Source organism: Cervus elaphus, chromosome 30 (assembly GCF_910594005.1).
Source record: "Cervus elaphus chromosome 30, mCerEla1.1, whole genome shotgun sequence".
In the NCBI taxonomy this organism is placed as follows: Eukaryota; Metazoa; Chordata; class Mammalia; order Artiodactyla; family Cervidae; genus Cervus; species Cervus elaphus.
Genome location: NC_057844.1, coordinates 48,346,441 through 48,366,375, shown reverse-complemented (window position 1 = coordinate 48,366,375; position 19,935 = coordinate 48,346,441). Strand labels below are relative to the sequence as shown.

General features: G+C 42.1%; 1 protein-coding gene across 5 annotated transcripts in view; it reads left to right on the top strand.

Annotated features, from left to right (window-relative positions):
* Positions 1-7,538: 7,538 nt before the first annotated feature.
* Positions 7,539-19,935, top strand: part of KLF12 (Kruppel like factor 12) — a 511,104-nt gene continuing 498,707 nt past the window's right edge. Inside the window, exon 1 of one of the 5 annotated variants that reach the window (XM_043891644.1) lies at positions 7,539-7,937. The gene's annotated coding sequence lies outside the window, so the exon portion shown is untranslated. Of the gene's footprint in view, positions 7,938-7,966; positions 8,197-19,935 lie in introns of those variants that run through there. The other 4 variants (XM_043891648.1, XM_043891649.1, XM_043891646.1 and 1 more) reach the window with 4 other exon arrangements.

The following is a 19,935-nucleotide window of genomic DNA, read 5'->3' as shown; positions in this document are numbered from 1 at the left end:
ATGCAGGAGACATAAGAGACTCTGATGGCTTCTATCCCTGGGTTGAGAAGATTCCCAGGAGGAGGGCATGGCTACCCACTCCAATATTCTTGCCTGGAGAATTCTTTGCCATGGACAAAGGAGCCTGGAAGGCTACAGTCCATAGTTGGACATGACTGAAGCGACTTAGCATGCGTGCAGGTACCCTGGAGGGACAGGAGCGAGATGCAACTGGGACGACCACAGCGGGTGGCTTAGAAAGTACTGGAAAGGATCTATTTCTTAAGTGAGGGAGAGGCCACATGTGCACGATGTATACTATTTCATGTACACGACACACTTCATGTTATTAAGAAATAAAAATATTCTACTTATCTTTTAAGTGCAACCTTCTCCCCAGTATTTCCAAACAGATACAACTTCACCCAGAGTATTTTAATCGTACATTGTGTTATTGTTATTCATTAGTTTTATCTAAGCTCATCTTCATATGCTTATAATACTGAGGCTAGTCCTTTGCATTCAGCATGAAATTAAAGTGGTATTCTGTAAAGCATCTACACATTAGCTGAAGTAAATTGATTCATGGGGGTACAATTTTCATTTGTAAAATTTTAAAAGCCAAGGATAGCTATAGTTCAGACCTGATAAGCCTTAATTTGTTATATTTACTTATGTTTATTTTATTTACTTTTACTTTTTTGGCTGTGCTGGGTTGTCGCTTCTGCATGTGGGCTTTCTCGAGTTGCAGTGAATCAGGACAACTCTCTCCTTGTGGTGCATGGGCTTCTCATTGCCGTGGCTTCTTTTGCTGTGGTTCACAGGCTCTAGGCTGCACAGGCCTAAGTGCAGCATATGGGCTCAGTAGTTGTGGGGCAGGGGCTTAGTTGTTTTGTGGCATGTGAGGTCTTCCCAGACCAGGGATCACATGGTGTCCCCTGCTAGTGTTGGAGGGTCTCCCATAGAGGCAAGGATTGGTAGTGGCTTGCCGCCGGGATGGGGTTCCTGGCAGCAGCAGTCCTGGAAGGTGCCCCCTGGTGCAAGCCCTCCCAGAGGTTGCCATCAACCCCCCCATCAACTTGCTATATTTAAAATTGAATACTATGTCTATCACAAAATTATAACTCCAATGTTTGCAACCGAAAAACTTGTGAAGTGCCATTTTTATTTATTTTTATTTTTTTATTTTATTTATTTATTTATTTATTTTTTTGAAGTGCCATTTTTAAAAACAAATTTGCTGTGAATTTCCTCTCTCGTATTGAAAAATTGAGTTTTCATTCGATACAGTATAATTCTAATTTTAATAAAACAAAAATTAGAGTTGATTGGATAATTTTGAAATGATTAAATATGATAGTGACAATAAAATTAGGTTAAAATTCTTCAAAGCTAATATATGCCTTTATGTACAAACTTTTAGAAGAAAGTTGCTAGAATCAATGATCAAAAGGTATTTATCAACACGTGCCAGGTTTTTAATATACGCACACACATGGAGACTCAGGTTTTCTGCTATATTGTATTTTAGTGACATCATTCTAATTTTAGTAATTGTTTAATAGATTCAACTAGCACTCATTGATTACCTGTGCACGTGGGCATGCTAGGTCGCTTCAGTGTGTCCGACTCTTTGTGACCCTAAGGACCATAGTCCACCAGGCTCTTTTTTCCATGGGATATTCCAGGCAAGAATACTGGAGTAGGTTGCGATTTCCTCCTCCAGGAGATTTTCCCAGTCCAGGGATTGAACCCACGTCTCTTGCATCTCCTGAATTAGTAGGCTGGCTCTTTACCACTAGAATCAGCTGAGAAGCCCCATTAATTACCTACTATGTGCAAACTAGTCTGAACGGAAGGCTAAATAAATGGTTTAGATGTAGCTCTTATCCTCAAAGGGTTACCTGTGATAGGACAGCCAACAAAATTTAATGAAAGCCAAAAGACGTAAGCGCCATAAGAATAAGTGAGGGAATTGACATTTGCCGGATGCCTGCTCAGGCATACTTCACATTGGTCCAAGTAAGCATGTTAATTGGTCCAGTAATAAATGTTAATCCTTCAGTGTGAGGGAAATATTATTTAAATAGGTAGAAAAATGGAAAATCAGAAGAAGGATAAAAAACCATCTGGTCAGTGGCTGAGTCATTCTTTCTATTACACCAAGGGGGGAAAAAAAACCAATAACTCAGGAGCTTCCCTTGAGGTCCAGTGGTTAAGAATCTGCCTTGCAATGCATGGTTCTTAAGTTTGATCCCTGGTCTGGCAAGATCCCACAAGCCTGGGAGAAACTAAGCCCATTCGCCACAACCAGAGAAAGTCTGAGTGCAGCAACAAAGACCCAGTGCAGCCAAAAATAGATAAATAAATCTTTTTTTTTTTTTTTTTTAAAGAAGCTGAAAGAAGGGAGAGATGATTTTTTGATGATGGAGATTCACATATGTGTATGGAGCGTCAAGGCATCATTTTGGGAGTGTTCCACAGGAAGAAAAAGAGGGGGCTATTGAGTAAAGGGCTTCTCTGGTGGCTCAGCCAGTAAAGAATCTGTCTGCAGTACAGATTTGATCCTGGATTTCATCCCTGGGTCTGGAAGATCCCCTGGAGAAGGAAAGGGCTACCCACTCCAGTATTCTTGCCTGGAGAATTCCATGGACAGAGGAGTCTGGAGGGATACAGTCCAAGGGGTCACAAGGGTCAGACACAACTCACTAACAACTTCACCTTCATTGAGAGTAAAAGCTTCCAGGATGGATGGGGCATTATAAGATGTCCACATGGGCTGGAATGGAAGTATGAGATAAAAAGCTAAGTGGTGCTTTAGAATATCACTGTATTGAATTGAAACTAATTTTTGCCACTTTAGGATTTTTAAATATAGGTATGCAATAATTAAGGTTTTGCTGTATAAGAGGAGAAATGGACGGGAAATTCAGAGTTGGGGGAGGAGATGTGGGAGTGGGGGCAGGGGTAGACGTGAATGAAAGTAACTCTGAAAGACCGGTGGAAAAGAGGAGACACATGTAAGGATGCAAGGAAGATTTTAAAGCTAAAATGACCAAAACTGTGTTGAGTACAATAAAACAAAGTTTTGAACGTCTTGTCCCCCTTAATTTCTAGATAGCCCCTCACTCAAATTGAAACATGTTGTTTACCATATTACCAGCTTTTTGCTTTTGTAGCAAGGCTTTCACAAGCCTTTCTCATACTTAAACAGGAAAATTCCCCTTTGCTGCACATTATTGGCAAAATTGACACAGGAAAAACAGAAATCAGGCACTGAAAACCCAACAGCACATATTCACTTCAGGCTTTAGGAAAAAATCACGATTATATTCTTTAACTTATTTAAAGCTCTGAGAATCACTTTTATTTTCACTTCAAGTCAGTTCTCATCTTTCAACACAGCTTTTACTTCTGAAAATGGACTTCATGCCCCCCAACCCCCACCTAAAACTATATTAGTGTTAAATCACCCATGCAGTCTTTGACAACACTGAGGCAATGGCTTAAGAACTTTACATGTACACAGATACTGAGGATAGTCATCACCTTAGACAAGTCAGGCTATGGGACAGGTGATACTCTTAATATGATAAAAGATTTTCCATCACTGATATTAGTCTTTCAAAGAGTAGCACAACTGGGCAAGTATAGGATCTGGCAGGAAGTTTCTGTGTAGGTAGCATTTACGGTAACAATTTAAAATCTCTAGTTGTAAATTTAGCTGCATATTTACATTGAATTAGGTATATTATTTGCTTTGAGGATGCATGTGAATGGTTTTTTGTTATGGTTGTTTTTGTTCTTGTTCTCTTCCTGACCAATATGTTAGGGAAAAGAAATCCAATATTTGTATAGGGTATGTGTATAAAAATGTCAGAAATCCAACCTTCATCCTCTTTCAAACAGTTTTACAAATATTTATTTAGTTGCATGGGTCTTAGTTTCAGCATGCGGGATCTTGGTTGCGGTGCACCCGCTTTCTGGAGTGCCTGGGCTCAGGGCGCACCCGGTTGCTCCAGAGCTTGTGGGATCTTATTAGTTCCTTGGCCAGGGATCGAACCCTTGTCCCCTGCATTGCAAGGTGGAGTCTTAACCACTAAGTTACCACGAAAGTTCCCTTTCATCCTCTTTAAATCATTCTTCTGGTTTGCAATACTAAAGACTAAATAAATGAAGTATAAAAAGTTAGGGAAACATGTTTGATCCAACTCATCTGGGTTTTATTTTTTTTTTCAGTGTTTAAGATTTTTACTGTTTTTTTTTTTTTTCAGTGTTTAAGATTTTTACTATTTTTTTTTTTTCAGTCATCTGGGTTTTAAACAGAATTAAGTATCAGAAAGAATTGGCATTTTACGTATACTTTCAACACTGAAATTTTATGATTCTGTAATTTCAACACATTCTTTTATGCAGACAGTTATATTTTTGTCATCTTTACATTTTCTGACTTTTCATATCCCCGAATACACATGGAAATAAAGAAGGGACTAAAGACAAAGATGTGCACACATTTTTGCCAGGGTATGTGGACCTGTTTCTTACCTTCCCCTGTTATTTACACCTTAGTTTGGCTTCCCAGGTAGCTCAGACAGTAAAGAATCCGCTGCAATGCAGCAGACCTGGTTTCAGCCCCTGGGTCGGGAAGATCCCTTGGAGAAGGGAATGGCAACCCACTCCGGTATTCTTGCCTGGATAATTCCATGGGCAAAGGAGCCTGGTGGGCTATAGTCTGGGGAGTTGAAAACAGTTGGACATGACTTAGCGACTAACACTTTCACTTTGTTTAAATCCAAGTTCTGTACAGAGATGGAATGGCATGAAATGAATTGGAAATGTATGCCTATACACAGACACACTCTCACATATAATTGTCTCCAGCACCCTAACTCCCAAAATATCCTGCTTCTTTATTCTCTCATTGTTTTCATTCTTCCACTCCCAGCTCACACAATGAAGTGATTCTCCCTCTTAAACTGTTTCCTTTTTATATCTGGGGAGTTGCCTTAACATTTGTATTCTTTCTTAATTCAATTTAACAAAACCTGCTAGTTTTCTTCCCCCTAATACTTGGTATATTCCCCTCTTTTAACCACATTACACAGATTCTAAATATTAACCTTGACCTATCTGTATTTTTCTTATCCCTCTGGTGTGGATTCTTCTATGTTATTTTCTATCTTCCATCATTCTATTAGCATGTCCACGGCTGGAGCCGTAGGTAGGAAATGCAGTTATGGAATGTGTATCCAAGTGCAGAAGCACTTGCTCGAGAATATATTTATGGTCATTGCAGCGCTCTAAGAGCAAGAATTGCTAGTACAAGGAATGCCACGATGACATAATTTCTTATAGCATCCTTCCACTCTTAAAACTCACCTCCTTCACTCCCTGCCCCACCTAGAGGAAAACTTTACACTGTTTCTAGTAGAGCCGAATTTTCCGTTTAAATACTGTGTCTGTTGACGTTCTATCGGTTTTCAAACTTGTCTTTTGACGATGTTTTTATCCAGAGGCAGAGGAATGTAAAGGGCTGTTTACCCAGAGTCCAGGATCAAGCTAGGGGGTGGGGTCCTGGCCTGCTTTCCCAGGGAGAGACCCCGCCCCAAGGAGCGCCCCACAGCCCCCAGGTTCCGTTTTCCTTTGGGGGTTCCTGATTCCCTGGCCGCATCCACGTCTATGAATGTGGTCTTCCATCACCTTCCTGCTCCCGAAGCTTTCCTAGTCTAAGGATACTTCGCTCAAGGACTGGGGCACAATTATTCGGCCACTTTCACTTATTGGCTCTTGGAAATCCTAAGACCAGGATAGACCCCCTCCTCTCATGTGTCTCAGACGCAGGTCCCCTGGAGACTTAGAAGGGGACCGTGGAATCATCGTCCGGGCTGGACCACCTTGCCTAATGCTCACATACAGAAGGCAGGAGGCATGGAACACAATCAGGCAGTGCGCTGCCTTTGTTTTCATGAATACCGCACACAGGGCCTCTAGAAGTGTTTGGAAAACCGCCACACGAAATGTAGAACTGGGCTTTTTCCTGGCTAGAATGCGTCCTTTCGCTCTCATTTCCTGTTTCTCGGCCTCTGCCTCGTTTCTCTTCCCACCCCTACTTCGTGCCACATTTGCAAATCTTTCTCTCCTTAATATAAACTTCCCCTTCGAGGCCTTCCCACTGCCGAGGTGGTTTCCCACGCGGGGCGGGCTCAGGGGCGCCGTGCCGGGGTGTCCGGCCACCCGGGCGCCCCAGCGCGCTCACCCAGCTTTGCAAGAAAGTGGCGCACGCGATCGCCGCCGCGCCCGCTCCGCTCCCAGCGCGCCCGCTTCCGTCCGCTCGCCGCCCTGCCCCAGCCGACCCTTCTGCGCCGCGCTGACCCCGCGCCCTCCCGGCCGCCGCGGGAGCGCCGGGTCGCGCTGCCAGCCTCCTCTCCCTCCCGCCGCTGAATCGCGTCGATTCGCTCCCCGGGGCGCGGAGGCGGGGAGGGAGGGACCCTCGGGAAGGGCGTCGAGGACTCAGCTCCGGGCCGCTTGCTTCTCGGGTCTCCCTTCTGGGGCGCGGGGCGGGGAGAGCCGGACTCCGCTCTCCCGCAGCCCCTTGGCCGGTATCTACAGCTCCCGCTTCCTGCCCAAATTCCGAGCAAGGGCGGGCACCCCATCTCCCGGGGCTCCGGAACCGGGCGTGCGGCTCCGCCTCGCCCCCATTCATCCCGCCAAGGTGAAGCTTTGGGCGGGAGGACGCCCCCGCCTCGCCCGCAACGTGCGTCGCTCGAGAACCCAAACAATGATTTCCCCACCGCCTTCCGCACCCGGCCCTGCGCGCGCCCCACCTTCGCGTGCGCCCCCGCGTCCAGGGCACCGCCCGCTCGGGCTGCCCCGGCCGGGACCCCATTGTTGCCCGGCGCGGGCGATGCCCGGAGCCACGGGGGCGGTCCCCGCGAGCGGTCCCGAGCCGCCGCCGGCCGCCGGAGCCGGCTCCGCCCACACCTTTCCAAGTTAGCTGGTGGGTGAGCCGCGGGGACGGCTCGGGCACCCGGCCCCCTCCCCGCACGTTTCCACCCGGGCGGGAGGGGAGCGGCGGGGGCGGAGGGGGGTGGGCCGAGCGGGCTCCGCGCTTTATTTGTCTCCGAATTCCCTCCTTAAGGCAGCCTAGCGCGCTCTGGCACAAAAGAGGGGACTTTCTGGCGGCCCCGCGCGAGTCCGCTCCCGAGGAGTTGAAATCGGGGGTTCCTCCCGCGGGCCCCCCGCGCCCCGCGGCTCCCAAGGCGGTGTTGGCCATGTGTGGGTTATTTTGGGTGCCGCAGCAAGGTGGTGCAGGTGATCGCGAAGCGCGGCCGAGGCCGGGGGGCGGGGGCAGGGGTGGGGCGGGGTGGGGCGGGGTGGAGGCTCCGCGGACCCACCCCCCAAGCCGGCGGCCCGGGCGGCGAGGCGAGGGCCGGGCAGTGGGTGTTGCCTTCTACCTCTGCGAGCGGGGAGGGGTTAGTTTCCCACAGGGGATTTCAACCATCACACTCAGAGCCCGCCTCCTAATCCTCGGGCGGAGCGGCTCGGGGGCCCCATTTTATGGCAATAAAGCGACTTAGCGCCTGCTGAGCGAGCCCCTCCCCGCCGCCGCCCCCGCCCTCGGCCCCACCCCGGGGCTCGCCCGCAGCGGCGGGGCTTTGTTTCTGGGGAGGAGGACCCGGAGCTCTTTTGTTTGGGGGTTTGGTGTTTTCACCACCCGCCCCCCCAACTCACCCCACCCTACCCCACCCTACCCCACCCCACCCCACCCCCCCGCGCTTCTCCGGTTTCCTGAGCTGCGGGCTGCAAGGGAGGAGAAGCGGCGTCTTGCAACCCCCTCGGCTGGGCCCCGGGGTAATTCGATGCGGGCCTGGCGAGGCTCCCCACGCTAGACCCGGGCTCGCGTCTCGGCAGCCTCCACCCACCGGCCCACCCTACATTTAGCGCATCATGTGATCCGGGTAAGTCATTTGCAAGTACAACAGTTCCCTGGGTTGCCCCCCATTCATTTCCTGAGAACTGCAGAGAGCAGCTGAGAGGCTCTGCCCGTGCGTGTGCGAGTGTGCGTGTGAGTGTGCGCGGGTGACGCCGTGTGTGTGTGTGTGCGAGCGTGAGTGTGTGCGCGCGCGCGTGTGAGAGCGAGAGAAAGGGAGAGAGAGAGAGGGGGACTCTGGGTGAGGGAAAGAAAACAATTTCTCCTGCTCCGCAGCTTCTGTTCAGGTCTGTGCCGATTCCGTTTCTTATCAAAATAAACAACCCCCTCCTCTTTTTTTTTTTCTTCTGGTGCCATCCCAGATCAGACCGTAGTCTCTTAACGTGTTTTATTTTTCTTCTGTCATCTGCTCAAGTTAAATCATTTTGGTTGGTCTGTGTTCTTAAAGGGGGAAAGTGTTGGGAAGCGGGGCGGCGTGGGGGCGAGAGGGAGGGCGACGCTTTTGCAAAGCAAGTAGCGTCGGTTGGATTCGTGGAGAAGAAAGGTTTCTCTCCCCCCCCACCCCATTTTTTTTTTTTTTAAAGAACTTACCAAGTAGCGTGAATTAAGCAATATTTTTCTATCCCTAGTGGAATTGTTGTTTGCAGTGTTTGCCTGACAGTTGCCAAGGATGGGAAATAAAACACCAGGGCTGAATTGGGGGTGGGGGGAGCTTATGGAAGTAGTTTGCCCCCCCCAGGAATAGAGGGAGTTGAGTGACGAGCTGCCCCGCCGGGCCGTGTGGGCTGTGGGTGTGCATTGGAGAGCGCGGAGGGGAAGGGGTTAAAGCGGAGATGACACTGCTGGCATGAATAGTGGTCCTGGTGCCACATTCATTATTGTCTCTGGTCGTAATGATGTGTAACTGTCACTTGCTACAGTGCCTGGTCCGTGCAAGTAGCCGGGGGGCTGACCCGAGGCTGTTATTTTCAATGACGGGGGACCTGGCCGGAGTTGACAAGGGGCAACTTTGCTGGGCCACCCGGGCGGGCAGCCCGGCCTGGGAGCCACTTCTTGCCTTTAGAGGAGGACTCGTACTTGACCTCCGCGACATTAGTTGGTGTTCGCGTTAGATGCTCCCCTACGGGGAGAGTCAGTCCTGCTTTTCTTGGGCAGAGAGCTGCCTCTTAGAACTTTGAAAACTTTTATCTTTGGGGAAAAGGGTGGGGTGCACTCAAGAGTTCAGTTTCGAAGTGCATTTGAGGCAAAAGCTTGGAAAAAGTACCAATTCCTTTGTTACAAGCCCTGCAGCTTCCCAGCCCCCTTCACCCTGCGCGTCGAGTTTTGCATACTTTAATAGTAATAGCCTTAATTCAGCTGGTAAAAGCTGACTGTGTTGAGTTAAAGAGTATTAGTACAACGGAATGTGTAATCTGGATAAACAGTTTGCGTGGTTAATATTGTCAGCTCTCTAATTTAACTGTACAGATGGTTTAAGTGTCGCGCTGTATGGATTGTTTTAAGCAATTCCACTGGCTAATAGAATCCTCAGCCGAGCCCTCGGATGTTTTGTTTTAAATCAGCTTTAATATTCTCTCAGTTTCCCTGTAACACCAGGGAGAGGAGCAGCTCTATTTACATTTACTGCATGTGCATCTAGTGGCTTCGGTAGACATCTGCCAATCAACGGACGTCATTCTGCAAATCCACCTAGACGCCTCCATGCCCTCTTCCTACTGGAGGATAGAGTTGTTTAGCTAAGTAAATGCCTTGGAATGAATTTGGTGATTTTTAACGGGCAGCAGCTTGTGATGGGGGAATAGGAGTGGTCGCTTCGAAGCCTGGATGTATTCCTTCTTCTAAGAAAGGCTTTTTGAAATTGGCATTCAGCAAAAACAGTGACCCTTCACCTAAAAAATAAAATAGGCTGGTAGTGCTATTTGTAAACCTCATTCAGATGTCGTTTACATTCTTAAAAACCACACAGAAATGGGTTATGATAAAGGGGTATACTTTTAGGCTAGAAAATGTTTAACTTTAGCAGCTTAAAGAGATGTTGAAGGACAAACATTCGGTTGCATAAGTTGTATCTTTATGGTTGCAGCCTGGTCAGTTGGAGTGGGTTAAACTCCTTTGAGTTGGGGAGAGAGGGTTTTGAGCATATCAGACTTGACAGGAATCTGTAATGTAATTAGGAAAGGGGTTTATTGTTTTACCTTATAATTCATAACTACTGTGAAATATACTGAAGCTGGTAAAAGTTGGGATGGTTTCACAGAACGTTGTAGTAATTTATGCCCTAAAACTGTATTATTGCTATGGGAGATAAAGAAGCATCCTTGAGGGGTTTCTGTGTATTTTTGAAGTGTTTCAGTTATTTATCTATCAGTAGTGCATATTTAAAAGAAACTTCTGTCAGTTAAAACCTTATTTTGGAATGTTTTGAATGGCTATTTACTGAATGAAAATGGTTGCGCTCATGGGCCCTTTAATAGATATACTTTTCTCCTGAAAATTCCCTTGCCACAGCTGAATGTGCTTTGGGAGAACATTGGTCCTGGTGTAGCATTTGAGACCTTGACCTTAGCAACTCTTGGCTGGCGCTTGTTTACTACAGCTGCGGCGTATGTGTGTACAAAAAGGGAGGGACTGCAAACACTGGAGCGCTCTTTCCCCAGGCCAAGGGAAAAACAAATCAGGATGCTTGACAGTCTTTCCAAAGCGCACCCATCAGGCATGTAATAGTGTTAGTGTTCTGGTCATTTAAAAAAAAATATATGTTCCTGGGGAATTAGTTCCCAGCCTCCTGGGAAAGGTAAACATGCTCTTCCCCAGACTCAGAGTGGGTCTTAGATGTCATATCTTGAAGCAGGCTGCTGTCAACGTAATGAAATAATTCAGTCTTAAATGCAGGTGTGTCTTCTAAGATGACATAAGGGCTTAGGCCTCTAGGCCTGTATGAGAGCATTTTGAACTCAGGCCCGTGTTGGTTAATCTGGTGTGTTGAGTATCTTGAACAGTGAAGTGATACTGCTAGCTAGATGAGCATATATATGTCTTGGACATTTTCATGGTACAACATGGAATGTGTGGAATTTCATGTTTATGCAGATTAACATGAGGTTAGTCACATTAAATTGGGGAGGTGTCAGATGGTTTCTTTATAACATAAGGGTAACAGTTATCTTCGTGTCAACTTCTTAAATCTAGCTGTAGATGATTTGTATATTAATGCAAAATAGTTTGTAACCCACTAGAAATGGCACAAACTTATTTGAAAAGTTATTCTTTCTTTGAATTAAGTAAGTTTTCTTACTTGTGCTTCCATGTTGATTAATGAACACGAGCTAAATATTCCAGAGGAGTTTTGTTCAGAATTTACACCATGGTTATCTTTTTTTTTTTTTGAACACAACTTTCATTTTTGTAAATAATTCCTAAAATAGGTTGCTGTGGCTTACCTTTATCATTTGCATTTTGAAAATCCCATAGGCTACTGTAGTGGAAATATCTGTATTTTTGCCCAGTGTCCATTTATTTTCCATTTGAAAATTTATGTTTATTTTTTCAGCCGACAAATTACGTGCGCCTTTCCGTCTTAAGTATGGATAAAATGTAAGGGTAAAAATATTAAGGTTAAGTCACTGGCAGCACCCTATAACCACAGCCTTAACTCATCTACCACAACCAGGGCTCTCAAAATCAAAATGCAAATAAACAGATGGGCCTTCCCCTGTGCCCAGAAGGGCAGTAGCCTTAGGGTCTGTGAGACCTGCTTGGTTTCCAGGTCCCAAGCCCTTCCAGAGAACTGTCTGACTTCAGCTGGCCAGAATTCATTGTCAGGGCCTAGACCGGCCACACCCCATCTGATGTCAGCTTTTGAGTTTTTGCGGTAGGGAACACATGCTGTGGATTAAATGGTTACTTTCTCTATATATTCTCAGTAATTAGGTTACAAAAGGATTTTTCGGTTTAGGGTGTTTATTGTCATAAAAGTGGCTACTTGAGTAGTCCTGTTGCTCCATAAAAATTTGTTTTGGTCTGACAGTAGATTACAGGATACTCAGAATTCTCAGAGATGGTCTTTTTTCCTGTCTTTTTTTTTTTTTTTCTTTTTAACTCAAAGTCATACTTTGCTTCTGTGGCTCATTTGATGGTGTATATTTTTGAATATTTATTAAAAGCGGTTTTGGGGCTGGTTCCAAACAGCATTACTGTTTAGGTACAGATGCAGCAGTAGAAAGCCCTTGCAGCTTTATTGCTGTGTAGAAGATGAAAAAATTATAGAGCTTTGAGTTTTCCCACCCCCATCAGAGGCCGTAGAAGCTGCCACTATTAGAGTTTGCTGCCCTTCACATCCAGGAATTGTGTTTTATATGCTCCATTCACCATGCTTAACAGTATATATATGGCTTTTCACAATAATTGCTGGCATGATGTATATGTACATACTATATATGACTATAGTCTCTTTTAGGTATGTGCATATGTATATATATGTATATACATAGTATTTATATTTATGATTGTGAGTTTTTGTATTCTCTAGTTGTATTGGTATATACCCCATACATAAACTATATATATTATGACCACAAATGATGGTAAAAAGCCCCCTTCCCACTTGTATATATATAAAAAAAAAAGAAAAACAGGCAAAGTTTGTTTTTTTTTTTTCAAATTCTGTGTTGGGGGATACTACTCTTACTTAAGTTTAACAAGCCAACTTATAACAAAACATGAAAACAACCCTGCCCCAAAGAAAACAAAGCAACTGACCTAAATGACAAGGAAGGTAAATGATTGTAAAACATTAGATAAATAACTGTAAAGGAAATCTTCGTTCATTTCAGAATTGGGTGTCTGCTCAGATCATACATCCTGGAATCAGGACTGATTTAAGTGGCAGAGATACTGCAGCTTGAGGGTTGCCGTCTCAGTTACTAACTCTGGATGACCTTGATTAAATTTTTTAACTCTTTCGAGTCTGTAAAATGGGAAAAACAGCATGCAAGTTTACAGGGTGGTGGTGAGGGTGAGACGAAATAGTGTAGGTAAAAATCACTTTGTAAACCTAAGGAACTGTGTGACAAGTGATTTGACGGAAAAATTTCTCCCTCCCCAGCCCCCATCCCCTGCCCTAGAAGGGATGAACTTTCCAGTCCCTCAAAGTGAGCATATAAATTACACTTATGGAGAAGGAATTTCCGAGTGTGGGTAGAAAACTTCTGGCAGTCAAAGGTCATGAATTCCATTCCTGTCTCACCAGAGATTTGCTCTATGACCTTGAGAAAGTCACTCTTAAAAGTTTCTATGTAGCTGACATAAAAGTTACTGATTGTTAATATTTATATAATGCAGGTGAAGCATCTGAGCTTTTTTCAAAGGAAGATACATGAAAATAGTTTCTGTGATCATTTATAAAAAGTAGAAAATAAAGATCAACAAGGATTATTTAGAGATTATAAACCTCCGGGCTACTTCTTCAGTGAGTGAACTGAAACCTCTATCAACTGGTCGTTAAAAATGCCCTTAATTTTTTTTTTTTTTTATGGAATCATTAAATTTGTGCTGTTGTACTATAATTTAGAACCATCTATTAAACTGCAAATCCCCAGTTAAGCCAGGATTCTGTTGATTAAGCTATGTCTGATTTATGGTTGAGTCTCTTGGTTAGACTCAAACATTGTTGCAATATGGCATATGCACAATAAAGAAAGGTAGCGATGGGGATCTTAAATGGATATTTGAAAATATACTGCCACACTTTTTTTTTTTATATGTGCACATTTTTCTGCCATGTGTATATTTTTTAAACACATATATTTTGGAGAAAATTAAAAGCAATGATAATTTACATAGTTTTTTACCTGCTACATTTTCCCTAATTAAGAAACACAAGTTTTTTCACACTCTTTGCTTTTAGAAACAGACTCAAAAGTAGCTCATCAATGTAACTCTTTCTGTGTCATACATACACCTTGCCCACCTCCTGTTCATGTTACAACTATCATTGTAAACATTACTTTCTGTGGGACTCTTTATTTATCATCCCTTGCTTGTAGACTGTAATCTCTGGCTCCATAGCATACGATATTCCTTCTGGTGTAATTGCTCGTTGATTTGTCTTGTCCCTTCCCAATAATAAGCCCCTTGAGAGCAGGAAATGAATCTTCATAGTTACTTTCCTGGCTTCTAACATAGTGACTGATCATATAGTGCTGAAATACTTACTGAAGGAACAAATTGAGAACGGTCCATATGACTATCCTTTTAGTAACTAAGTGCCAAATATCATGGTCATTTCCTATCTATACCTTTTTATTTCTGGTAAATATATTCACCTCTGTTAGCCATTCCACAGCTCACTGCATTTTTCTGAACTTTCTTTCTCCTTGTAGTGGGGTTAACTGATGCTGGATTTAATACCTTAAGCAACCCAGTTTTTAGCCATCTAGCTGGGCAGGTTGGCTCTCCAAGTCTTAGTTCACTCATTGATAAAGAAAAACAAAAACAAGAATATGTAATGTCAACTTTGCGGAATGTTTTTGAGGGTCAAAATTGTGGTAATGCCTGCAAAGCCTCCAATATGTAGAACCTTGTACATATCTTGTTGTAGTTGAGTCACTAAGTCATGTCTGACTCTTTGCAACCCTGTGGACTACAGCACGCCAGGCTTCCCTGGCCTTCACTATCTCCTGGAGTTTACTCAGACTCATGTCCAGTGAGTCAGTGATGCCATCCAACCATCTCATCCTCTGTCTCCCCTTCTCCTCCTGCCCTCAGTCTTTCCCTGCATCAGGATCGTTTTTTTCCAATGAGTCGGCTCTTCTCATCAGATTGCCAAAGCGTAGGAGCTTCAGCATCAGTCCTCCCAGTGAATATTCAGTGTTGATTTCTTTGAGGATTGACTGGTTTGATCTCCTTGCTGTCCAAGGATTTCAGGAGTCTTCTCCAGCACTACATCAGTTCACTGCATCAGAAAGCATCAGTTCTTTGGCATATTTAGTGCTCAGTAAATATTAGTCTGCTCAAAAGGTACCAACATCCAGTTATAAGATAAATAGTTCTAGGAATGTAACATGCAACATATTAAATATAATCAACACTGATGTATGTTATATACAAAAGTTGTTAAGAGTAAATCCTGAGTTCTTACCACATCACAGAATTTTATGATTTTGTATTTATATGAAACATGGGATGTTTACTGAACATTTTATGATATATGTTGTACTTTAAACTTCTACAGTGTTATGTATCAATTATATCTCAATAAAACTGGAAGAAAAAAACATTAAAAACTTTAATCTCTTCCAGTATATTGATTCCTCTCTTAAAGGCAGTTGTTGACAAAATAACTACTCTGTATTGTGCAACTGCTATAATACAGAAATTAGGCACTGAGCTTTTCCAGTCTTAGGTTACTTAATATGTACCTTTTAGTAACCAGGCATGTATAGTTGACTTTCAAATAATTGCCACTTTGAATGCTATATGTGGAGACTCCTAAAGTACCTTTTGTACAGTGGATTTTGACTTAGGAACATCAGTTCATGGAGGCATTTTTTTAGCTCTTGTAAGACGGGGCTGTCTGCCAAGTAGTAGTCTGCCCCCTCCTGCCAGCCATGATTTTGCTGTTTGTGATAATAATTTCAAAAACTGTTTGAGAATGTTGCTGCTCTTTGCCTTTCCTTAACAAACTGAGTAGAAAAAAAGGGAAAATGAAATTCCTGCTTCTGGTTGTAAGAAGACCAAGCCAAGTCTTCAGTCGCTGTGACTGTCCTTTAAGTAGCTAAGTGTCAGATATCATGGTCATTTCTTACCTGTGCCTTTTCATCTCTAATAAATAGATTCCGTTCTCTTAACCATTTCACAGTTAACTATATTTTCCTGAATTAGTTTTTTCTCCCTATGAAAAGAAGCCCAGTTGAGATAAAGAAATCATGAGATATGCTGAAAATTGGTGAATCTTTATTGAAAATGTTTAATGGAGGCAAGCTCATAAATTGTTAAAAAAATAAGGTGACAGAACATACAAAATGCTATGCATCTGTTTTTAATAACACTATTTAAAAGAGTGTGTATAATTACAGATTTTGTAATATTCCTTTGGGAAGGGGTGTCCTTTAAAATGTCAGTCTAAACCCTTAACTTATACATATTTGAGTTTTGTACAAGTTTGTAGGAGTGCATTTATATTAGAAGCATGAGATTCCTTCCTTTATTAAACGGTCATTGAGTATGTATGCATGATATTATGGTTTCTCTTTTATAGATGTGGAAACTGATTTTCCGAGTCTGTCTTCATTGGCAATAGCCAGTTAGCTTTAAAGCAGAGATTTGAAGACTGAAAAACCTTTGAACTATCTTCTGTGTTACCCCTATCTCCCTTTAGCATTAAATATGCTATTCCAGTTAGTCTTACTGTAGAGAATTAGAGCACAAAAATGGGAGTCTTAGACAAATAGATGTTGTCTTTAGAGGCTGTTTTATTTTACTTGTAGATTAAGTTGATATACTTTTACTAGAATACATTTACTAGAATATTTACTTCAGTGTAGAAGCCAATTCTGTGTTTGCTGATGTAGGTATTAAAACAAATTGAGATAATCCAAAGAAATTATTTTAGAAGGCAACTCTACAGAATGTTCCATAATGTTAATAGTAGACCAATAAATTCTGGCCAGTATGCATTTGGTATTTGATAAAAGCTGAAGGCGGGAGGAGAAGGGGACAACAGATGGCTGGATGGCATCACTGACTCAACGGACATGAGTCTGGGTAAACTCTGGGAGTTGGTGATGGACAGGGAGGCCTGGTATGTCGAGGTTCGTGGGGTCGCAAAGAGTCAGATGCGGCTGAGCGACTGAACTGAACTGAAAGCTGTTAAAGTCAGAGGCATAATAAAAGTAATAAAAATGTATTATACGTGTTAAAAATGCCTTACTTACTCATTTGATTTATGCTTATTTAGTTCCTACCATGTATCTGGAATTATGTATGAAAGTGGGTAGGACATCATCAATCCGTTGAAAATCAAGTGGGGGAGGTAAGACTTATGCAGACAATTATAATTCATAGTAATTTGTGATACATGGATCAAGTGCTCTAAGATGTTTCAACAAAATGTAGGGGAGAAAAATTGCTCCTATTTGGGAAATCAAAGGCTGCAAGTTTTTAGTGAATATGTGGCAAAAGTCCTTCATGGAAAATGTTTTACTTTATAGAAAAGAAAAAACAAACCTGCCAGAGGAGAGCAAATTAAAAACAGCTAGTTTGGCATCTATTTCACACCTCCTTTTCTGTTATCTTTTAGAGCTGATGGCTTTTGGTGTGTTGGCGAACCTCTTATCATTTGCTGTATCACCAGAAAATTTTCTTTTGCAAAAAATAGATCCTGGGATATGCTTGGCTAGTATGCACACAGTGTTAACAATGAAATTTTTTTTGATTCATTATTTATTATTATTATTTCTTGAAATTAAAAAAAATTATTTATTTTGATTGGTGGCTAATATTGTGGTGGTTTTTGTCATACATTGACATGAATCAGCCATGGGTGTATATGTGTCCCCCCATCCTGAACCTCCCTTCTACCTCCCTCCCCACTCATGTTACAATGAATTTAGAGAAGGTTTATTTGAATAATAAAAATAATAATGATGGTTGATTAATAAAGTTAAAAAAATACAGTTTATATGAAGCTGTCTAATGAAATTTTTTTTCATATTGCTGAAGAGGTTTGATATATATTTTATTTATAAACGATGGGAATTTTAGCCTTGACCAAAAGCCTTAACATATAAGAATAAAATGTTTTTTCTACCTAAGATCAATGAAAGGGAAAACTTTAAAATTATCAATTTTACAGAAGGTCAGAGTCAGTTGAAGGGATATTTAGAAAGGAACTTTATGTTAAAGTGGTTGAATATCTGAAGAGGTCTATTCTGTGGAACTAGCATTAGCTTTTCTGCTGTAGGTATAAATACAGGACACTTAAGCAAACACATGAAATACTTCATTTTGAGAGATCATATAATAAGAAACAAATGAACTCTTAATGAGTCTATAAAGAGCATTGATGGAATTTTTATTGTACACTGAGCCGTCTGTTGAGTATATTGGGACTGTACCAAGGCTCTAGGCAGAAGCAGTTGTGTTTTATGTATAAGTAGCTTTGTAATTAAGACAAGTTAGTAGAATACCTGAGAAGTAGGGGCTGGCAAAAAAATTGCTTGGTGCTTTGAGGTTCATAAAGTGGTTTTAGTTTCATCCTTACAATCCTGTAAAATAAGATTGTGAGTGTAAAATAGCTTGAAGATAGTCAAGTAAAAACTAGCACCTTGATTTCCAACACCAGTAAGATAATTTGTTTCCATTTCATTCTATTGCTGTCTTCCTACTTGATTTAGTCTTAACAAGCCAACAGTTGAGTAGTCTACATTGTACACGGAGGTGTTGCTGCTAATGTTTAGCTTAGATGGGCTATTCAGTGAATATTATTGGTTGAATTTTTATCTCCCTCCAAAGCATTTTTAAGGAGTATATCAAACTCCATATATAACAGCTTGGATAGGTCAGCCCAGTTAATCCTAGATGAGACTGTGCAATTGGAATGCATCCATATTCTGAAGAAAGTTAGGGAGGTGGTTCATATCAAGGGTGATACTAGGTGCTGAGAATACTTAGATAAATAAAACACGGGCTTTGTCCTAATGAAAGCCCTAATGTATAGGTGGATTGGGAAAAATAGCACAGCTGAATCCAAAAGAAGGGTCATACTAGTGTATCCTGCTTGAGTTTATTTTCTTTATGTAGATCTTTTATGTGCCTAAAAATAATACCCTGGAGAATCTTAGGTTTATGTTTTAGTCTCTTCTAAGTACTTTTAATCTTAGCAGAAAACCTTTTTTTCCATTTAAACATGTGATTTTCACAAGTTTTTTCTTTTTTCAAAAACTGTATATTGCACATTTATTATACATAAAATGTGTATATACATTTTAAAGATATTCTGTAATGTTTACAACCATCTCAAAGCTAGATATTTATGGTATTTAAATGTGAATTCCTTCTTTTATGACTTAGTTTTTTAAAGGATTACCACTTCAACTCTACAGGAAGTAAGCTTTGTAGAGAGCAGTGTTTACAAATATATCTCTTTGTTAAAAGTAGGGACATGAGTATGGAGACTTTAAACTTCATTTTATTTGTTTATTTTGAAAGCATGTAGTATTTTTATTAACAGCATTTTTGTCTTAATTATTACACAATAATGGGACATCTTATAATCAGTGGATACAATGAAATATGGTAAATGTCCACTTGTTCATTTTTTTCTCCTATTACACCATCAGCATGCTCTGTTAGGAATGAGGGCATTCTCTTACAAAATTGTGATACTATTATTACATCTCAGAAAATGGACTCAGAAAACTCCATAATGTCACCTAATATCCAGTCTATATTCAACTTCTCCAGTTGTCCAAAAATGTCTTTTACAATTTTTTTTTGTATCCAGCATTCAATCACGTTTCATTCTTTGCAATTGACTAAAATTTTTATAGTAGCATTCTATATCAACTACTCAGTAGGGACAAATTTGTTTTGTTTTAAACCTGCCCCTCCCCCCCTTACCTTTTAAGGCATTGGTGTTCATTTTGTTTCATCCAGTTTTTTATTTTTATTTTGTTATTGGAGTATAATTACTTTACAGTGTTGTTTCTGCTGTAGGACAGAGTGAGTCAGCCTTATGTATCCATACATCCCCTTCCTCTCGAGCCTCCGTCCCCCCGCCCCCTTTCCACCTTCTAAGTCATCACAGGAAACCTCGCTGGCCTCCTGTGCCATCAGTAGCTTCCCACTAGCTATCTCTTTTTTTTTTTTTTTTTAGCTATCTCTTTTAAACCTGGTGGTGTGTATATGTCAGTCCTGTTCGTCCAGTTTGTCCCACCCTCTCCTTCCCCCACTGTGTCCACACTTCTGCTCTCTATGTCTGTCTCTCTATTCCTGTCTTGCAAATAGGCTCATCTGTACCGGTTTGC